Genomic DNA, 21,608 nt, shown 5'->3' on the forward strand with positions numbered 1-21,608 from the left:
TCCAAAAGCCATTCCTTTTCTGCCGGTGCATTGTTTTAAAATACTACAAAATACATTGCAGACTGAGTTGAGAGGAAAACTAAAGAAGCCAAATAGAAGGGAAAACTGATAAAAAGTCAAAATTCACACACTCGATATACACTTATAGCATACAGTACACATAACATACACTTTTAAATATCCAAAATTATGATTTAATGCATCAATGCTCATTACTTCTAAAAAATTAAGAAAAAAGTTATGAATATTACCTGACACAATTATGAGAATTTAAATGTGACATGCTAAGTTGACTTCATGAAAATATATTAAAATGTTGACTTACCAAGTGTAAAATAACAGCACTCGTATTGCCTCTTCACCCTCCACTCACCGACAGTAAAAGTAAATACATTAATTTCGATTTAAATAAATAAAAATGTAATAAAATATTAATCTAATATGTGGCGAAGCCATGGCCCAGTAGGTAGTGCTGGTTGAACAGCATTTGGGCTGGAATAAAGTCGGCTGTATCTGACAACTCATGTGTATTACTCTGCATACATACATTGGCAAGCAGAGGACACTCTACAGTTTGACAAATATTGCTGCTGTTGGACAATATAATGTACTTCTGAGGCTTTTTAGTCAAGAATGTAGTTGTTTAGATTGCAACTATGCAATTTATTTATAAAGATAGTGCCTATTTTAAAATATTTATAATTTTGGAGCATTGGATTCGGTGCATGTGGGGATTTCATGCCGTTCAGCCTTATAATCTTAATATGTTAGCAAAAATTACATTTTTTTGTCATCACTTTAGACATTACGCTGGAGAATCATTCAAATACTACCTCTAAAGTGATGTTTGTGAAGTAACGGTTTCTGCTGTTCTGACATCAGCTGCAGATGTGAATGAATGCTGTAGTTCCTCATACAAAAGGATTTGAGACTCTTCATATTTGATTTTCCTTTTTATACACATGATTATGCCCCAAATATAAATTAATATTATTAAAGCAATACCACATTTGTAGCACAGTTATTATACAAGATTTATATATTCTCATTTCTCATTTAACTATATATTTTTCAAGACACTTCTACACTTCTATACGGCTTAAAGTGGCATTTAAAGGCATGACTAGGTAAATTAGGTTAACTAGGCAGGTTAGGGTAATTAGGCAAGTTACTGTTTAACGATGGTTTGTTCTGTAGACTATTGAAAAAAGATTTAGCCTTAAGATAACCAAACATTTAGCTTATTTAGCTTTAAAATTAATAACTGCTTTTATTCTAGCTAAAATAAAACAAATAATACTTTCTCCAGAAGAAAAAATATTATCAGACATACTGTGAAAGTTTCCTTGCCCTGTTAAACATAATTTGGGAAGTATTTAAAAAAGAAAAAAAATTAAAAGCGGGGCTAATAATTCCAACCCAAGCTCATTCTGGAAGCGTAGCCCCGCGGACGTTTCTGGAGACCGCAATTTACGTGGCCGGAGGTACGTAAAGGCCGCGTTTGTTTTTTTTCGAGCGAACGCTGTGGGGTGGTGTGGCGTTGCTCCGCCCCTCCTCTTCGCGCTCGCCGGCCGACGGCTCGCCTCTCCGAGTGGAGGGCTTTCCCGATGCAATCAGTTTGTCCGCTTAGCTCACAGCATTGCGTCGGCGGAGCGGAGACCCCAGAGGAGGAGCCGGCTGCGGTGGACGACGACTGGGATTGAGTCCGGGGAACGCACACAGCGGCCTCCCGCGAAAACAAAAAACCGCTCGAATACGTACCTTCCGGGACGTAAATCGCGGTCCGCAGAAACGTCCGTGGGGCTACGTTTCCGCAATGAGCCCGGGTTGCAACAATTCTGACTTCAACTATATATATATATATATATATATATATATATACGAAATATACTGTATGAGATGAAAAAAAAATGCCGTTGGAAATGTTTACCTATAAAAAGCTAATTTAATCCGCCCTCTATGTTTATGTTCAGTTTTTTCCCTTGAAAGGCAATGAAAAGAACTATTTAGTCACTATAAAAGTAAAATTACTGAGCCTACACACGGGAGTCAGAGAAAAATGCAAATTATAGAAAAAAATATCATATGCCTTTTAGAGGTTTTTGCATCTAATATATAAATCCAATACGCTATGTACAGACATGGAGACATATACAGTAGTTAATTGAATCAAAAATTTGTGGTTGTTCAACTTGTGACAATACAAAAACAGCATTACACCATAAAATAAGATAACAACAGGGGAAACAATACTTAAAAAAAAAAGTAGTGAATTGGGTGCAGTTGCACATTTCGATCGATTCAAGTGCTCCGGTGAAGTTGTAACATGTATTATATCGGATTATATGATAACATAATCTTTAAATTAGGTGCTGTCCAAGGCGATTTGGGGATTTCAGTCTTATGGAGGCTCAGCTTCTTATCAACGTGAGCTGATGTGGCTCAGAGGAGTATTTCTCGCCTTAAGTGCAAAAGGTCATGAGTTTGAATCTTGCTCGGCTTGGCATCCAAAAAATGAACATTAAAATAGCATCTGTTAGGCTGTAGATTTCAGTTAGGGTGATGCACTAGGTTACATTTTTTAACACAGAGAAAAAAGCAAAAAAGAAACTGTTTTTGCATGTTTAAGTCCATGATAATGTTTAATCAACTTACACAATTTAAAGTGCATTAAGTAAAACTTCAGATAGCCTAATGCTGCTGCTGTTTTTAGTAACCATGATATTATTCATTCATTTTCTTTTTGGCTTAGTCCCTTTATTAATCCGGGGTCACCACAGCGGAATGAACCACCAGCTTATCCAGCACGTTTTTACGCAGCAGATGCCCTTTCAGCCGCAACCCATCTCTGGGGAAACACACACTCATTCACACTCATACACTATATGGACAATTTAGCCAACCCAATTCACCTTTACTGCATGTCTTTGAACTGAGGGGGAAACCGGAGCACCTGGAGGTAACCTACGCGAACGCAAGGAGAACATGCAAACTCCACACAGAAATGCCATCTGACACAGCCAAGACTCGAACCAGCGACCTTCTTGCTGTGAGGCGACATCACTACCTACTGCGCCACTGTGTCGCCCCATGATGTTATATAACCACATTTTTTTAGGGGAGTACATAAAATTTATGAGACTGAAATATAACCTCTATTAAATGGGCTTTGTAAGCATTTTGATGTATTAATTGCTTTATTGTTGCTAATGTGTAAACAGCTTCGAGTGTTATCTGTGAAAGCCTGTGGAGTGATTTTAATGTGAAAGACTTAAATCCAATTAAGCAGAAGTGACACACTGCAAGCTTTGGATGTCTATATCAGTTTTATATTTTCTAAATGCAAGTTCTATCACTCTTTTAAAACACACCAGCTAATATATATATATATATATAAATAGACTATAAACATAAAACAACAGACTATAACTAATGTCTAATTTTTTTAATCTAAATTTAAACTTTTGACAAAAGTGATGTGAACATGAAACAAATGCATGTAAAGTTCTGGATAATATCGAGAGTTATTTTGTTTTCTAATGTTCATGCATCATGCAGAGAATGAATTAATCCAAACTATAGTCTCACAGTCCCAAAAATATCTTTTTAAAAATACATTTTTACAGTTTATGCATTCATATCATAATGTTCTTAAAATGCCATCTAATATCATCTAATAATATAGCAATATTGTTTAATCAAATGCAGTTGCTTGTTCAGTCAGTGAGCAAGAATAAGTTGCAATTCACTAAAAAGTCACCAGTGCCACTTATTACATGAATAAAAAAATGTAAATGGTAGTGTTTATAATAAATCACCCAAAGTAATAAAAGCAACACGCATGTTGTTATACTTTTCACGATCACCAGCGATCTAGACTTCAGATCAATGGAAAACATGTATTTTCACATAGACTACAATTTAAAATTCTGCCACCATATGAACTATAACTCCCTTTAGGGACCACGCATGCACGCACGCACGCACACACACACACACGCACGCACACACACACACACACACACACACACACACACACACACACACACACACACACACACACACACACACACACACACACACACACACCTGTTCCAGTTGTCCATTGATCACACCCAGCTGGGAGCTGCTCAAGGACTTATTAATCTGACTTTATAGACTGCTCACTTTGACACACACGTTGCATTGAGTCTTTTTGGTTTATATATGAAGCGTTTTCCTAGTTTAGTTTCTCTGTTTGACCCTTGCCTTGTTTTCGTTAACATTTTCTGCCGCCTGTATTAACCATTTGTCTGTGACCTGACTACACTTCCGGATTTTCTTGTATGTTCCTGTTTGCTTCTGTGTTTGACCATTGCCTACATGACAACTAATATATATATATATATATATATACACACATTGTATAATAAAATAAAGTATTTTGGCCCTAATTTTTTTTAGGATCCAGGAATAACACAGTCTGAATAAATCAAAATGTGAATTATTCATTTTAGCTGAGAAACTATCTTTCCATGCAAACAAAGTAACATATTTCAGACTTGAGGGATCTGTTATCAGTGATAGATGAGTGCTATCCTCTTAGAAATTCAAGCACGGATTTGAAAATAATATCACAATACAACCGAGTGTGTGTGTGTGTGTGTGTGTGTGTGTTTGTGTGTGTGTGTGTGTGTGTGTGTGTGTGTTTCAGCGGTCAGCCTCTGCTTTGAATCAATTTAACATTGCCTAAAAGATTTACAATTTAAAAAAATGAGAGGCTGCTTGACCGGGGCATTTGAAAGATCAGCTCAGACACCCACATCACAGTGAAGAGCAATGTCTGTTTTGATGAAGTGTGTGTTTATGCATGACCAGAATCCTCTAACAGGATTACTGGAGATCATTGTGAGTCATTGTGTTGTAGGCCTATGGATGGATATTTATAGCAGAAAGCATTATAAAGAGGCCTGCCACAACCTAAAGGCTAAAAGATACATCTTCAAAGGCCACAACTGTGTATGAGGCTGAAATCAGCTTGGCAGGCCTTTCGTTTCACCCCTAGTTTAAGCACAAAAGCTCTAAACAAGAACAGTTGGCATTCATAACAAAGCTACAACATCAACGATTCATAAACACTATTTATATATATATATATATAAAGATGTAGACAACACACTATACAGTACACTGTGAAAAGCAAGAACCTTATTTTACTTGGTACACCTAAAAGAATTAAGTTATATATATATATATATATATATATATATATATATATATATATATATATATATATATATATATATATATATATATATATATATATATATATATATATATATATATATATTAGGGTTGGGTATTGTTTGAGTTTATTTCGATACTGGTGCTAAATCGATACTTTTAAAAACACAAAACGGTGCCTATACTCTAGAAAAATCTTTAATTTCACAATCTTTTGAAACATAATTTTAATAGAACAATATAATTCAAGTTTAAAGTAAACATCAATTCATATTCTATATATTTAAATTGCAATAACATATTTCCTTTGATCATTTGTGGGCAGGGGTACACAAGTCATTTTTTTTACATGCATCACTCTGCAGTCTTTATAAACAAATTAATTAAATAACTTAAACTCAAAATAATCTTCCTTGTTCGTTTATTTGACAAGTAACTTTGTACTGGTGTAGGATAACACATTTCTAACATTCAAGTTCATCAAGGCACATTGTTGCACCTGTAAACTTTAACAGATAGGCCTACAGTTGGTCAATTTATTTTGCCCTCCCATTCATTTAAAATATTGTTTTTGAAATTTTTTACAGTGTTTCCTAAAAAATGATTATTCTGGAGTCATAACAAGTTCTATTTCTTATTGTTTATTTCTGGAATAAAAGCAGTTTTAATTAAAAAATAAAAATAAAAAAATAAAAAAGGTCAGTATTATTAGCCTCCTTAAGAAATATTTACTGTATATTTTTTGAAATACACAACAAATCAGTTACAAAATAATTTGACTAATTATTTCAACTTTCGTAGTTAACTGATTAAGTCTTTAAATTACAGTTTAATCTGAATAAAAGACTATAAAAAACTTAGAGGCTTTTCTGAATACAACTGTCTTGCAAAATAACTAGTAAAATGTTCTGCACTGACTGTCACTATGGGGACGATAAAAAGTAGATATTTGAAATGAGTTGGTTAAACAATTACGTTTAAAAATGTGTTGTAAATAAATCATGTGTTGAAGACGAAAATCAAAAATGAATAAAGGAAAAACTAAACGAGTTGAATATGACTTACATGAGCGTAACTGAAAACTACATTTGATCAATGTTTTACATCTGTTCTTTGGTACTTGCCGACTGTTTGTAAAATCAAGACTGCCTTTCCTAACGTGAAACTATGTACACTAGATGCAGGGCCGCTGCTGGCCAAAAGGGTGCCCTATGCGAAATTTTACTGTGGTGCCCTCACAGAGGAACAAAATCACACAAAGATTTAAACATGTAATTATTTATTTATGTACATAAATATGCATATAAAGACTTAAATTATACTTAAACATTCACATATTTACATTACAAAATAATAGTTTACATCAAAATAAAAACTGACATGTCTTCTGCAGAAGCATTCCCAATTTCAAACATTTACAAAAGATAAGGAATAAACCCTGTCTGTACCTGTAGAGATGGACGGTCCTCAGTGCTGCATCCTGTACTTGTACCTGTGCAGCTGCTGGTGTCTTTGGAGCAGTGCTGGTCAGGCCATCTCATCTTCTTTTGTGGCAAACTTCAGCATTGACCTCCATGTACAATACAGAAGAAATTAGTCATTTAAAGAAAAACTCATGACATACCATTAAAACATTGGGCTAGTCAAGCACTCTTCATAATGTTTACAAACTACAACCAAAATGTGGATTTAATTTACACTGTAATCTATGGTGACAAAAGCTGACCCTTGCTTTCGGTATAAATCAAAGACATTTGTGTTTTTCAAGAATTAATTACTGTAATTTTAAACAAAAAAACTTTATAACATTCAGAAAAAATAATCATTAATGAATTCATGCAATAAAAACAGTAGTTTACAGTAGTTTGACTCATTTTATATTATTGATCTTTCAGAAATCACAGAATATTACTCTTAAAAGTATATTAAACTTAAAAGTATATTAAACTTAAAAGTTTTGTTATTTCATACTGTTATGTACAAAAAAGACTAAAGAGACTTTATTGTCATTGCAGTGATACAAGCAATAACAGCAGCAGCAATAAGAAATGTAAAGAAATAGATAAAACAATAAACAATAATAATTGCAGTCTGCAAACAATGAAATAATATATAATTATATAACATAATAATAATGGTGTTCTATTCACTTCCATATTTTTTTTTATTTTTTTATTTTACTTCCCACAATGGAAGTTGATGAGTGCCAGCAACCAACAGTTTCCAAAATATCTACTTTTGCATTCATCAGTAGAAAGAAACTCATAATTGTTTAAAACCAATGAGGTAATTTTCATTTTTGGCTGCAATATCCCTTCAAATATATATTTTCAGAGCTCTCTCTCCAAGTTACATTACTGCTATATTTATGGTTTAACAGACGTTTCCACAGGAAAGTATCTCAAATCATATGAATTTGCCAGAATTTAATATTGTATCTAAGTGGGCATCGTGATGTCAAAACAACACCAACAAATACATATAAAAACACATCGAAAATGCAAAATCAATTTGATGTCAAAACCTTTTCCATTTTACATCTACACATTGGTGCCCCTTTGACCACCAAAAAAATGACACAAAACATATTGGGCTCAATTTTGACGATCCATGTGCAAAGTCCAAAGTGCGTGTTGGAATCCACTATTGCTATATTAGGAACGGAAAAATCCGCTTTGCGCAGTGACGCATGGTCTAACAGGGTTGAGGTCATTCTCTTAATGAGTTATAGGTGTGTTTTGAGAATAAAACAATCAGAGTCTCATCTCCCATTCCCTTTAAGAGCCAGTTGCGTCGCGCCATAACGCATTTGCTATTTACATGGTGGACTTTGTGAGTGGAAACTCTGAATGCTTCACTAGTGAGAAAACAGTCAAACAGACCATCTACAGCACGAGAATAAGAGATGAGCCTCCTCATTCTTTACTTTCTCTTTCACTCTCGTGGATAGGGAAACATGTTGTAGGCTACGCACAGATATCCATTAGCCTATACATAATTATTTAATTTGTTAAGCGCAACGATTTGTTTCAAAACTATTTCTAAAATCTGTTCTAATTTCCAGCAAAGGAATAAATGAACATCTGAAAGCTTGAATTCCTAATTCCAATTTACACTTTATTTACATGTATCCCTAATTCATGTAAAATACCTTGATGTCAAAACGACATTCAATTGTCATCAAAAAGCAAGTCAAAATGATTACAGGACAGTTTTGACATAAAGGTAGCCAACTGACATCAAAACGGTTTACATTTTTTATTTGTTTTTTGCACATCAAAGTGCCCCGCTGGGATTGTTGCACCACAGGCTCATTGTGAAAATGTACCACTGTATACATTTCTGACGCCGCCGACAGTTTCTGTTTCTTTTTCCGCTACCAGTTGACTGCTTACCTCCATGTGGACAGCTTTTTCGCTGTTGTCAGTTTGCCCAGTACCTCACCATGTACATCGGTGGACTTGAGATGCAGAGAGGAGTTGACCGTGACAAAAGGGTTCAAGTCAAGCAAAGGATGATTCCAGAAACCAGCTAAAACAAAAAGGCAAAAAATAAAATGAGTAAATAACAGGGTGAGAACTTGGTAAGATCTGAAAACGTGGTGAATATCAGGTGAGGGTTTTTCTTTAACTGGCATGCTTTTGAAAACACTGTCGGTTGGGTTTAGGGAAAGGGTGATCGGGTCAGTTGGTGCTTTTGAAAACACTATTGGTTAAGTTTAGGCAAGGGGGTGGGTGGTGTTATCGGTCGGTCAGTTGGTCAGTTGACAGCGGTTTCTGGTGTATTTACATGAGAACAACAGGCACAAATGACACTTGCAAAAGAAATGTTATCTGAAAACGCGCACACAGCGACCTCTGGTGAATTTGTGAAAAAAAAGGAAAAAAAAAACTGAGCTCCTGAGATGTATTTCACGATCTCCAGAAATGTATATAGGGGTACGTATCAATAATGAGCCTGAGTTGGATTAATCGGCTGTTTAATTCAATGTCAAACCAGTAACACTACCTAAAGTTATAAGAATCTTTTTTAAGATTTTCAATTCACACAGTGATGTCCCAAATCACACAGTGTGAGCACAGCATATTTCAGATGATTAAAACCTGCAACTTGTATCCTGGAAAATATGGTAAACACCATTACTCCTCAGCAAAGGCAGAAGCCTTTTGTTAACCTGCGAGTCACACTTTCATTATATTTCTGATGACATACAGCTGTGTGGTGTTACAGTGATGTGTGTTGAATTAGTGAAATGTGCTGTCGATGCATCAAGTTAACCCCAAGAATAAAAGCTCAGGAGTCAGCAGTTCTTTTCCATCTCCCGACTGCATGACGGCTCTGCATTGTTTCCGTCATCACGTGTCTCCAACACCTGGACTTGTGGGAAATGTGCCACAGTGTCACGACTCTCCTGTCAACATAACCAAATATGTGGCATCAACCCCTTTCAATAAAATCCACAGAATCTCCAAGTGTTTTTTCTTCCGTTTCCACAGAATGCCAAGCTGAAGGCTCTCCAGTGGGTTTTGTACAGACAGTCCATCGTCGTAAAAGAGAGATGCATTCATCCATCAGGGTGAAGCACATTAGAACCTCATTGCTATAGTTTGGGGTATTAAGAAATGAACCATTAGGCAGAAGGAAATGGCATGTGACGCCACTCCAGGTGGTATGAATCTGACTGGATGATTCACACAGTCATTGAGAGAGCACAGGAAAACAGTCATATTTCAGCGTGGAAATACTCACATACCGCTGTGAAGAAAACAGACTGTGGTGACTGAAGGGGACCCTGATGGTGTGAAGCTCATTCAAACTCTAATAAAATATTTTTAAAGGAGATAAAAATGACAATTATGTCATTATTTACTCACCCTTGTGCTGTGACAAAATGGCATGATTCTCTTTTATTGTACAGCACAACAAAAATTGAAATTTGGAAGAATCAACAAGCAGGTATATGACTGTCAAGTTAAAGCAATGGCAAAAAAAGGTCATAAAGTAGGTCATGAGACTTGTGCAATATTATTTAAGTTTGACACCCTAGAAAATCTTTGCATTAGAAGAAGCCCAATGAAAATTCACTAAAACTTTTTGACTTAGTGGCTAATTCATAGTAATTTGTAAAATTTTATTTGTACAATTAGGGGCGGCATGGTGGTCGCTGGTTTGAGTCCCAGCTGGGCCAGTTGACGTTTCTGTGTGAGTTTGCATGTTCTTCCCATGTTTGCATGGGTTTCCTCAGGGTGCTCTGCTTTCCACTACAGACCAAAGATATGTGGTATAGGTTAATTGAATAAACTAAATTTGCCATAGTGTGTACAGTTGAAGTCAGAATTATTAGCCCCCCTGTTTGGTTTCCCCCATTTTCTGTTTAAAGGAGAGAATATTTTTTCAACACATTTCTAAACATAACAGTTTTACTAACTCATTTTTAATAACTGATTTATTTGATCTTTGCCATGATGACAGTAAATAATATTTTACTGGATATTTTTCTAGACACTTCTATACAGCTTAAAGTGACAATTAAAGGCTTAACTAGGTTAATCACGTTTATTAGGCAGGTTAGGGTAATTAGGCAAGTTATTGTATAAGGATGGTTTGTTTTGTAGAATATCGAAAAAAATATAGCTTTAAGGGGCTAATAATTTTGACCCTAAAATGGTTTTTAAAAGATTAAAAACTGCTTTTATTCTAGCCAAAATAAAACAAATAAGACTTCCTCTATAAGAAAAAATATTATCAGACATACTGTGAAAATTTCTTTGCTCTGATAAACATCATTTGGGAATTATTTAAAAAAGAAAAAAAAAAATCAAGGGGGGGCTAATAATTCTGACTTCAACTGTATGTGAATGTGAGAGTGTATGGGTGTTTCCCAGTATTGGGTTGTGGCTGGAAGAGCATCCGCTGTGTAAAACATATACTGAAACAGTTCTGCTGTGGAGACCTCTGATAAATAAGTAAAATAGTTACTTGTGAGATCTAGCTGCAAAAGAAAGCAATTTCAATCATTATTCACTGATCATTTTAAAAACCGCTTAGACTTTATCGAAAAAATGAAGTTGAACTACAGAACCAGACTATTCTAGGTTTAAATACGCATTTCATGATATATTAGGGGGAAACTCAGGGAGATTTACACATTAAGAATTACACATGTAATTACACATGTAATACACATGTAATTCACATTCTTAGAATTACACATGTAACAAATGTGCCACTTTTGAGTATAATACTATTACCACTATTACGAAGTGGCTTAAATGCCTGTTTATCGTCATAAAATCAGTGTAACACTTAGATTAATGCAATTTGGCAACAACTATGAGCTTAATTACATTAGTTTGATCAGAATATTGTTTTCATGGAGTCAAGGTTAATCAGAATAAAATCTCATTATGATTGCACTTTATGAGGTTGCATGTGAACATAGTCAAAGATAATACTTCAAACCAAATGAATTTCAATTGGATTGGAAAGGGTTTTGTACACCTGACATAATCTAATTAGTAGCACAGTAATATAAAATACGCAATTACAGTTTCATCAACTGGGTTCAGAAAGTGCCACTAAGCCCATGTTAAATCTTACATCTTATAAGTTGGTCAGTGGAGGGTGAATTATAAAATATTTGCTTTAAAAAAAAAGCTCTTCTGACAAATGCCAGCTTTCTTTCAATCAAAAGTTTTATGGGTTTATAAAAGCAGAACTGCGAGAATTTAAAATGGGATTGGATTCATTCAGGCTGAATTAATTTGTCCATGTAAACACCCATAGTGTTTTCATAGTGAACTCAATGATTCAGTTGCAGCTGTCCCAGAGTTTACAGTTCACTAGATGGGAAGATTAACATTGAATAACAATAGTAATTTAAGTCTGTTCCTCATACAATGCTACCGAATGGCTTCAGAAATAGCACATTTGTCATTGTATGGAAGCTTCTAAAATCTTTCTTCTGTGTTCTGTGGAAAAAGCAAAATGAGGAATGACATGAGGGAGAACAAATAATCACAAAATTGCAATGTTTGTGTGCGCTGTTCCTTTAAATGATTTCCCTTAACCTTGTATGTGTCATATTCGCACTAGGTGGTGGTTCAGGTGCCATTTTTGACAACCAGCATTAATCCCATGTTGGTCTGACGCCTAAACCCATGATATGCTCTGAAACGAGCAGCGGGTGTATTTATTTATTATTATCTCAATATATTTTGAGAAAAGCTGCCAGTAACTTGGCTCACAACTTGAGTGGGCTTTCAGAGTTTAAATGCTTGGATGTTTCAAAATGGTTTACACTGTCTGAGGATCAGTAAAGTTAAAAACCCAAACAGATTTAATTAAAATGGTTAACTTTCTCTTCGTGCCTTTGAAAATGAGTATATCAGATGTCACATGACAATTAAAAATTAACAAACTATAATTTCAAAGGTAGTCCGTGTGAGTTTTAATTCCACTTTTATGAGAGCTCCAAACACTTTCATTAATAATGAAACCCTTCATGAGCTTCATGATATCCAAATCTATTTTTCATAAAGTGAATCGCCCACGTTTCTGTGCGTCCTATAAATTAAAAACCTGTATAAATGAAATAAATGCTTTAATGAGAGTCTAAGCTCCTCAAACAAATCTCAGAACCTCAAAGACAGCATTCGTTTTCTTCTTCAGTTATAATTCTGTAAAATAATGAGAAGTATTCATGAGTCCTCAAATGGGCTCAAGCTCTTTTATATCAAGTGGCTGGAAGTTTAAGCGCTTGTTTAGAAACCCCATTAATCTTTTCAGTGTCGGAGCACAATGTCAGAGAGTTGTCAACATTGTGAGACGGAAATAATCAAAACAAGCTCCGCATACAATCTTTTTTAAATTGCAGTCTGTGACAGAAGCTTGCACTGTTTACAACGAAATGAGAATGACAAAAAAAAAAAGTCGCCTGTCAGGCGAAAATTTATATCACGCTGTAAAATGAGTGAAGCGGAAGCTGATTAAAAAGATCTGTCTGAGCATTTCCGAACACCTTGATAAAGTTTTTGTGAAAACGATTTTGAAAATAAAAAAGGTTCATTTGTCAAGACACTGGTGTCCAATACAGTGGAAAGATTAAAAAACAACAACTTTTTAATCATTTTGGATATAAATTAATATCCAAACCATCACAATCGATGACATTTGACTTTTTGATGGTCATTTTTATGTAAATAATAATTGTTTTACTTATTTATTTATAAGGTGACTTTTATGAATAATTTTCGACAAGCCTAATAAATAAATGTATGCAAAAAGCATTTCTTCAATCATACATCACAACACAAAATACACTCAATGGCCACTTTATTAGGTACACCTGGCCAACTGCACATAAACGCAAATTTCTAATCAGCCAATCACATGGCAGCAACTCAATTCATTTAGGCATGTAGACATGGACTGCTTCCAACACTGCATACTACTCAGTAGGTACTGCATCTGAATTTAAATCTACTGTTCTACTCTGCCATTAGAAAAGTACATTCTATAGAGATATGAATGTGAGCAGTATGAATGGAACTCGGACATACTACATACTACGCCATTTTGTCACGATCACGTGACCTACCCGAGTTGCATCGCTTCACTCCCGTTCATGAATTCTCTTGCAGGGCATCACAGGATAGCGCAGCGTGCATTGGATCCACACTTCAGAATCTCACTGGAAGTAGTAAGTCATCCGGGTACTTCTCACAAACTGTTTTTCAAATTTGCATACTGTTTTAAGCGTACTATATGCTGTAGGATGGAAGTATGTGATTTCGGACGCAGCCATGGTCAAGACAATCTGCTGCAGTTCAAACCGTGAATCAGAATGGGGAAGAAAGGTGATTTAAGTGACTTTAAACGTGGCATGGTTTTTGGTGCCAGACAGCATTTCTGAATACACAACATGTCGAACCTTGTGGCGGATGGGCTACAGCAGCAGAAGACCACACCGGGTGTCACTCCTGTCAGTTAAGGACAGAAAATTTAGGCTACGAAATTTGCACAGGCTCACCAAAATAAGACAATACAATGCAATATGGGGTCCAGCCCAATACTAGTAAAGTGTACCCAATAAAGTGGCCGGTGATTGTATTATTATTATTATTATTATTATTATAAAAAATATGTTTCTTAAGCTGCAAATTATTACATTGGAAAGATCTCTGAAGCAACTTGCGACTTGAGGAATGAAAATAAATATATATGTATATATATTAAATCATGGTAAAAATTCTACATTTCTGGAATAAATGTCATAAATAGTTAAATGACTTAAATAGCAATAAGCTGTAGTTATATTTTACAACATATTTACAGTTTTTAACTGTATTTTTACTTGAATAAAATAACATTTGTAATTTCAGTTACAACAATTAACATTATAAAAGTTTTATTTTTATGCAACAATAAAAACAAACAATTTACGAATAATTTTTAGTAAACACTGTTAAAAAAGTTTAATAGAAGACCATGCAATAAATCTGTGTTTTTATGATTTATTTCTGTCTTCCAATTAATCTTACACTCAAAGTGTTGTAAATTGTCAGTGTTAGCTGTGCTTTCTTGCTTTGTTCTGTCAATAACTATTTTCTATGAACAGTAAATAATGATTTTACATCACATCATGATGAACGAGGGATTTTCAAGTGTTTACACTGCCGGCGCTCTCGTTGGACGCGGTACAAGTACAGTGCAATAGATTTTCACGCAGATGTCAATAAGATTTAGTGCCATTCAGTTTGTACGCTCATATAATCAGATGATGTTGTTAACTATTAGTCTGTGCCAAGTACCGGGTGTTGAAATTACTAAATAGGTCAGATGATGCATCACAATTTGAGAATCGTAAATGTGTGTCTTTTCAGAAGAAAGATGTTGCTTCATTATCAAACTCTAAATCTATGAGAAGGTTGCAGTCTGTCTCAGGAAGCTCACATTTATTTTAAAGGGAACATACTGTATTAGCCCTTTTTCAAAAGATGTAAAGTAAACCTCTGTTGCCCCCAGAATGTGTCTGTGAAGATTTTTCTCAAAATACCTTAAATATATTTAATTATTGCCTGTCAAATTTGCCCTCTATTTGTATCACCATTTGCATACACCAGGGGTGACCAAATCTTTTCTTATGAAGGGCCAAAATCCAAGCTTGTTGGAGAGCTGTGGGCCAAAAGTAAATATAGCAAACTGAATTACATTAAAGGTTTCATGGGTAATTTTGTTTAATAATATTTATAAATAAATAGAAAAAAAAAACACTTCAATCATATTTACAAAAGTATAAATTTTTTGAAAATGTGTATTATTTTAATGAGTATATTACAATATAATTTTTTTAAAAAAATTCATTTATAAAACAATGGAGTTTAATAATGCTGAGTACACTAGTCATGCTGAACTTACCTTTACCTAGATTTGACTCCTTCGAGATTAGATTTGGATTTCTTCGGCTTTGTCACCATTTCGTGAAGTCACATTATGTAATTTTTTTTAAATAATCGAACATATTTACAGCATTTAATTAAACTATTTAATTTCAGTTAGCTTTTTTTCAAGCTCAACAATAAAACAAAGCATTCACCGACCCCCTTTTCCTTCTGGTGGGCCAAATCAAAGGATACAAAGGGCCAACTTTGGCCTACAGGCCCTAGTTTGGGCATTTCTGGTATACATCATTTGTGTGTGGCTTTAAATTGTTTTAAAAGGGACTCTATTATGCAAAAAATCCACTTTTACAAGGTATTTTGACAGAAATGTGTGTTGGAATTTTGCAAACACAGCCATCTAAGGATGATCAAAATTACTATTTATTTATTTATTTATTTATTTATTTATTTATTTATTTATTTATTTATTTATTTATTTATTTATTTATTTATTTATTTATTTATTTATTTATTTAACTCTTAACAAAAAGTAAACCGGGATCCAAAAACTTGAAGCCATCTGCAATGTGATGTCATGAAGTGCAGTAGCCCCACCCACCACTGTTGACTCATTTGCATTTAAAGCCACAATAATAATAAAAAAAAAATCATGTAAGTTTTCTTTGCACCTATAGGTGTTTGTTGCTTCAATGTTGTTAATGAAACCAATGATATTAATATATCAATATAATACACTTAAATATAAAACTAAATGAAAAAATGTTATTCTTAAACTGTCACCTGTGGCTTTCAATTGTTTATGTATTTGAGCATGTATATCTGATGGTCCTATAACACATACACTATCACATATATTTTTTGTAATTTTGGACGAATTTTCACGTGGAAACAACCTCCTGAAGTGGTCTAAGCATTTTACCGAAAAAATTGTAAATAATAAAAAATAAATAAAACAATTCTATGGCATTCTTTATACAACAAAGGCTCATTCTGAAAATAGCCCTATGGAGATCACAAATTATGTGGCCAGACGCTGACGCTGTGCTATCTCTCTGTGTGGAAGTTACAGCTCGATACCTGTTTGTCCAGTGGCTCGCCCTCAGCGGACTTCAGACGCAAAGAGGAGTTAACCGTGATGACGGGGTTCAATTCTGGAGAAAAAAAAACGGTACCAGAAAACAGGTCATACAAAAAACAAAACAAAAAAAAAACAGGATGAGAATGTGGTAAAAGGCACATGAGGGCTTTTCTTTTTCTGGATTGCTTTTTAAAACTGCCGGTTGGGTTAAGGCAAGGGTGTCCAAATTCGGTCACGGAAGATCAGTGTCCTGCATAGTTTAGTTCCAATTCCCTTTAACACGCCTCCCTGGAAGTTACTAGTATACCTAGAAAGAGCTTGATTAGCTAGTTCAGTTGTGCTTAATTGGCATTGAAACTAAAATATTCAAGACACCGACCCTTCAGGACCGAATTTGGATACCCCTGGGTTAAGGTAAGGGGGTGGGTGGTTCAAGCTGTACTTTTAAAACACCATTGGTTGGGTTAAGGGAAGGAGGAGGGTGGGTCAGTTGATCACTTAGTCAGTCAGTTAGTCAACAGTGGTGGATTTATGTGAAAAGAGCAGGCCCAAATAGCACTCGTGAGAGAAATCTCAAGAAGCGTGTGCAGCCACCTCTGGCAGACTTGAGAAAACAAAAGTGTACCTCCTGGCACAAATTTGATGCTCTCACGAAATATAGGGGTAAGTTTTCAGAATGAGCCTGGGTTGTTTTCATATTTTCTAGATTGGTAGATGCACCGGGTGTCACAGTCGCTCGCTCTACAAATACACATAATTAAGGAATTATCAAAATAACACGTATTTATTAACAAAACACTCACTACAGGTACTGGACCATCAACGTATAGATATCAAGGGGTGTAGACAATACAATACCGGAAGCAAGACTTAATAAAAACACAGGAGTTTAAATGCACAGGGCATAATGAACTGAATACAAACAGGGGGTGACACAGGTGGAACTAATAAACAATAACAAAGGGCGGGAAATCAGAACAAAGGAATCACATGATGCAAACATAAAGCATGTGGAGCACAGCACAAAGGGGAAGTCACAATACATAAACACAAGACTCTGAAGCCAGGGACCAGATTAAAGCTCTTAAACAAGAAAAAAAAGTCAGATTTTTATTATATGTCTATCGCTTTTCTTTTTGAGTCATACATTAAAGAGAGCTAAGCCAGAGCCAAAGCTTCGATGCTCAGGTAATGTAGCCTGTAGTGGTTAAAGATCTGGGCTGGTGACCAAAAGGCTTGTGAACTGAAGGCTGAAGGGGTTCGGATTACAACTGGGGGATTGAGCCTGTATCAACTATACTAAAGGTGGCTCTGGATAAAAGTGTAAGCTACATGACAGCTCAGATGTGAACTGACACTTTGTAGAGGTTAGTAAATGCAGCTTAATTTCAGAGGGTATCAATTAGTTTTAGTTATCTGCACTTCTTGGATGGTAATTCTTCTTATGATGTCGTATGTATTACAAATGAGTAACGATGAAAATGAGTAACTGATCTTAAGTCTTTAAATTAATTTGTTTGTTACCTGTTATATATAGTATTTAACATTATTCATTTCTTTAAAAAATAATGGTGAAATATAAATTAATTGTATTTGTTATTTGGGGCACTGCATGTACTGTTACTGGAGTAATTGTTAAGCTTAAAATGTTAAAAAAGTTGAGAACGTTTCACAAGATTTTACAATTCTGTCACCATAACTTAATTATGAAATTAACTAGCGATATCTGAAAATTGTTGCAAAGCAAATCCAATATTTTTGTAGTTGTGCTGCAAAATACTATAACTGTAATATAAATATACAATATTCCAATGGTGATTTTAAATTGATCTCTACAACAACCAATTTTAATGCTAAAACATTCAACATTCAAATGACTTCTAATTGTAGTTAGAAATAGGGATGCTCCAATTAGGATCTTTATAGCCGATACCGAGTACCAATTCCTTGTCATACTGATCTGCCGATACAGAGTACCGATTCTGATGCTTCAAGCTTTATAAACTTTGCCATTGCATAAAGCACATTTTCCCTCTAAATATGACACTTCAGTGGAGATCTCTCCTAAGACACTAAATTAAGGATGTTACATATAATCCCTTAAATGCATCTCATATGACTATTTAATGTGGACCTGTTATTGTCAGAAGTTGCTTCATGGGAAAAAAAATAAATAAAACATATTTTTAAAAATTGGTAAAAAAAATTACTAACCATGCAATTTGAAAACATTGCAAATGATGGAAGAATAGATAACATGCCTTAATGTAAAAAAAGTTTGGTGCCCATATTTGATGCATGAGAAGTTAAAATGCACTTATAAATCTTCCTCTGCTTGTAAACTAGTAAACAAGCATTTGCAATCATGAATTTGGCCAGATTGATTGGTGAGTACCGATCAAATCATGAAATGTAATTATCGGCCGATAATACCAATCCCTGGCCAATCAATTGGAGCATCCCTAGTTAGAAACAATACATTATCTTTAAAGTATGGTTATACAGTATACTGTGCAAATCTGAAAACTGTCAAATCTCTTTTTTGGGGGCAACCAAGCAAGAATCCAAGCAAGAATCCAAGCAAGCAACTAAGCAGCCAGCCAACCGACCAACCCAACAACCAAACAAGCACACAAGCAACCAACCAACTAACCAAGCAACCAACTAACCAACGTACCTACCAACCAACCAACCAAATAAAAAAATTTATCTGTTCATTAATTTTCCTTCGGTTTAGACCCTTATTTATCAGAACCATCACAACGCAATGGACCACCATATGTTTCCGACATATGTTTTATGCAGCAGATGCCCTCCCATCCGCAACCCAGTACTGGGAAACACCCATACAATCTTACAATCACACACACACACACTCATACACTACGGCCAATTTTGTATACCCAGTTTACCCATAACACCTGTGGACTATGGGGGAAACACAAACATGGGGAGAACATATAAACTCCACACAGAAATGCCAACTGGCCCAGCTGGGACTCGAACCAGTGACCTTCTTGTTATAAGGCGACAGTACTAACCACTGAGCCACCCAAATAAATTAACAACTATCAGTTTTATTTATAGCATTGCTTGTTTGGATATTGCTGTCATATAATTATTGTTAATTATGGCCATGACAATCATGTAGTGAAAATACAGCTGATATCAATACATGGATTTCTGACCCAGCTGTTAATTAGTTTTTTTCTTACTCCTCTATATTTATCTTTAATAACACCTCCTAATTTAGTCTAATATACCAATACATACCTTTCACAACAGTTCATCCACATTTCCACAGTGTCACCGAACTGAAGTGCGTTCAGCATTATAATAACAAACAAAAACGTGAAACGAACCGTAGATCCGAGTAAAATCCATTTCATAATATGCAGTTAGGGTCTGCTTACTTTTACAGCACTTTTTGTTATGACGGGCAGGCAAAACCACATCCATGCCTAAACAGATTGGGCATTACCGAACGCTATGGACTATAAAGCTCAATTTGTTTACTTAGCGTTATGCCTAATGTGGCTCGCATGCATCATTGGCTTAACAAACCATGGCTAATGTCTCTAAGGTGAGCGCTAGTGAAAATGCACCCTCACATATATCAAACATTAAAACCCTACTCATGTTTTGCAGTTATTCTGTAATTTTCTGCAAGACACAGGCACACACACAAACACATACACACAGAGTTTTCGAGAGGCCCCAGGGCCCCGGTGGCAGGCAGATGTATCAGACCCAGGCACTTTTATATTCTGCCTGTTCGTCAGTGTGTGCCGGGGTGCATCCATGTGTTACAGATGGGGTGTCCAGTGGATGAAGTGCTGCAGTGACAGCCAAACAATAAACAAGACCCCCTCTGCACCCACACACTCCTCTAAGAGAGAAATATCCTGAGACGTGCACGTCGTATCATGAATATGTTTAAAACAATTGTGCTGGTGGAAAAAGATATTTGGCCGCAATTCTGTGTGCGTCCGTTTTGGTTTCTAGCACAGGGAATTATGTACTGATGGTGTCTGGAGGTAAATACGGAGAGTTATAAACTTCCCCCTGGTTTTTTCTGCCAGCAGGGACTTTCCCTTCTCTATAAATCTTGTCCTGCAAAATCCTCTTTTTCCCCTCCAAATGTTTGGCCACAACGCTTAATGGATTATCCAAGCAGGGCATGTTCCTGGATCAATGTCCTTGTTAGTCTTGGAACAACAACCACAGATAGTTCCTTAGTTCCTTGAAATGAATGAATGAATGAATGAATGAATAAATAAATGAATGAATGAATGAATGAACGACCCAATGAACAAACTGATTTAATTTAAAATAATGACATTTTAATTTAATTTTGCTCTGTAATTTATCTGCCTTTTACTCAACCCTTATTAATTCTGCCACTTTCGGTTTTATTCTATATTTTACTTTATTAGAAAATTAATTATGTTTGTGCTGCTTCTCATCATTTGTAAATTGCTTCAGATAAAATGATCTGCTAAACGATTAAATGTAAATCTAGAAATTCCTTCCCAGACAGCATTCGACTTAAACCAGATCCCTTCTCAAACCAGCATATACTCATTACAGTCATGTCCGTTTCATACCTTTAAAGGTGCCATATACTGCATTGATTTAATAAGTTAAATTGTTCTCTGATATCTACATAGTAGGTTTATGGCTTCAGTAAGTTCAAAAAATCTCCAGAAACAGTTTAATAAGCTCATTTATTACTCCATAAAACACCCATAGTATCAGAAGGCCCATGATTGACCATATAAGGCTCGTGTCAAGAATGGTTTTAAGCCCTCCATGCTGCTCATACAGACACACACAGCATGATGTACTGAACTCGGACAAATATATACCCAATCAGAGTAACATTAGCCTATTTTAAATTAAAA

The 21,608-nt window shown here is 35.2% G+C and overlaps 1 long non-coding RNA gene across 2 annotated transcripts in view; it reads right to left on the reverse strand.

Moving 5' to 3' along the window:
- Positions 1-7,402: 7,402 nt before the first annotated feature.
- The window catches only part of LOC141379125 (uncharacterized), a 137,228-nt gene continuing 123,022 nt past the window's right edge, over positions 7,403-21,608 (reverse strand). The window contains exons 3-4 of one of the 2 annotated variants that reach the window (XR_015516981.1): positions 16,704-16,777; positions 7,403-8,754 (exon numbers count right to left, since the gene is read on the reverse strand). This is a non-coding gene — a long non-coding RNA (uncharacterized LOC141379125). The remainder of the gene's footprint in view (positions 8,755-16,703; positions 16,778-21,608) is intronic. The other variant, XR_015516982.1, reaches the window with a different exon arrangement.

Source organism: Danio rerio, chromosome 19 (assembly GCF_052040795.2).
Source record: "Danio rerio strain M-AB ecotype USA chromosome 19, GRCz13ab, whole genome shotgun sequence".
NCBI classification, from domain to species: domain Eukaryota; kingdom Metazoa; phylum Chordata; class Actinopteri; order Cypriniformes; family Danionidae; genus Danio; species Danio rerio.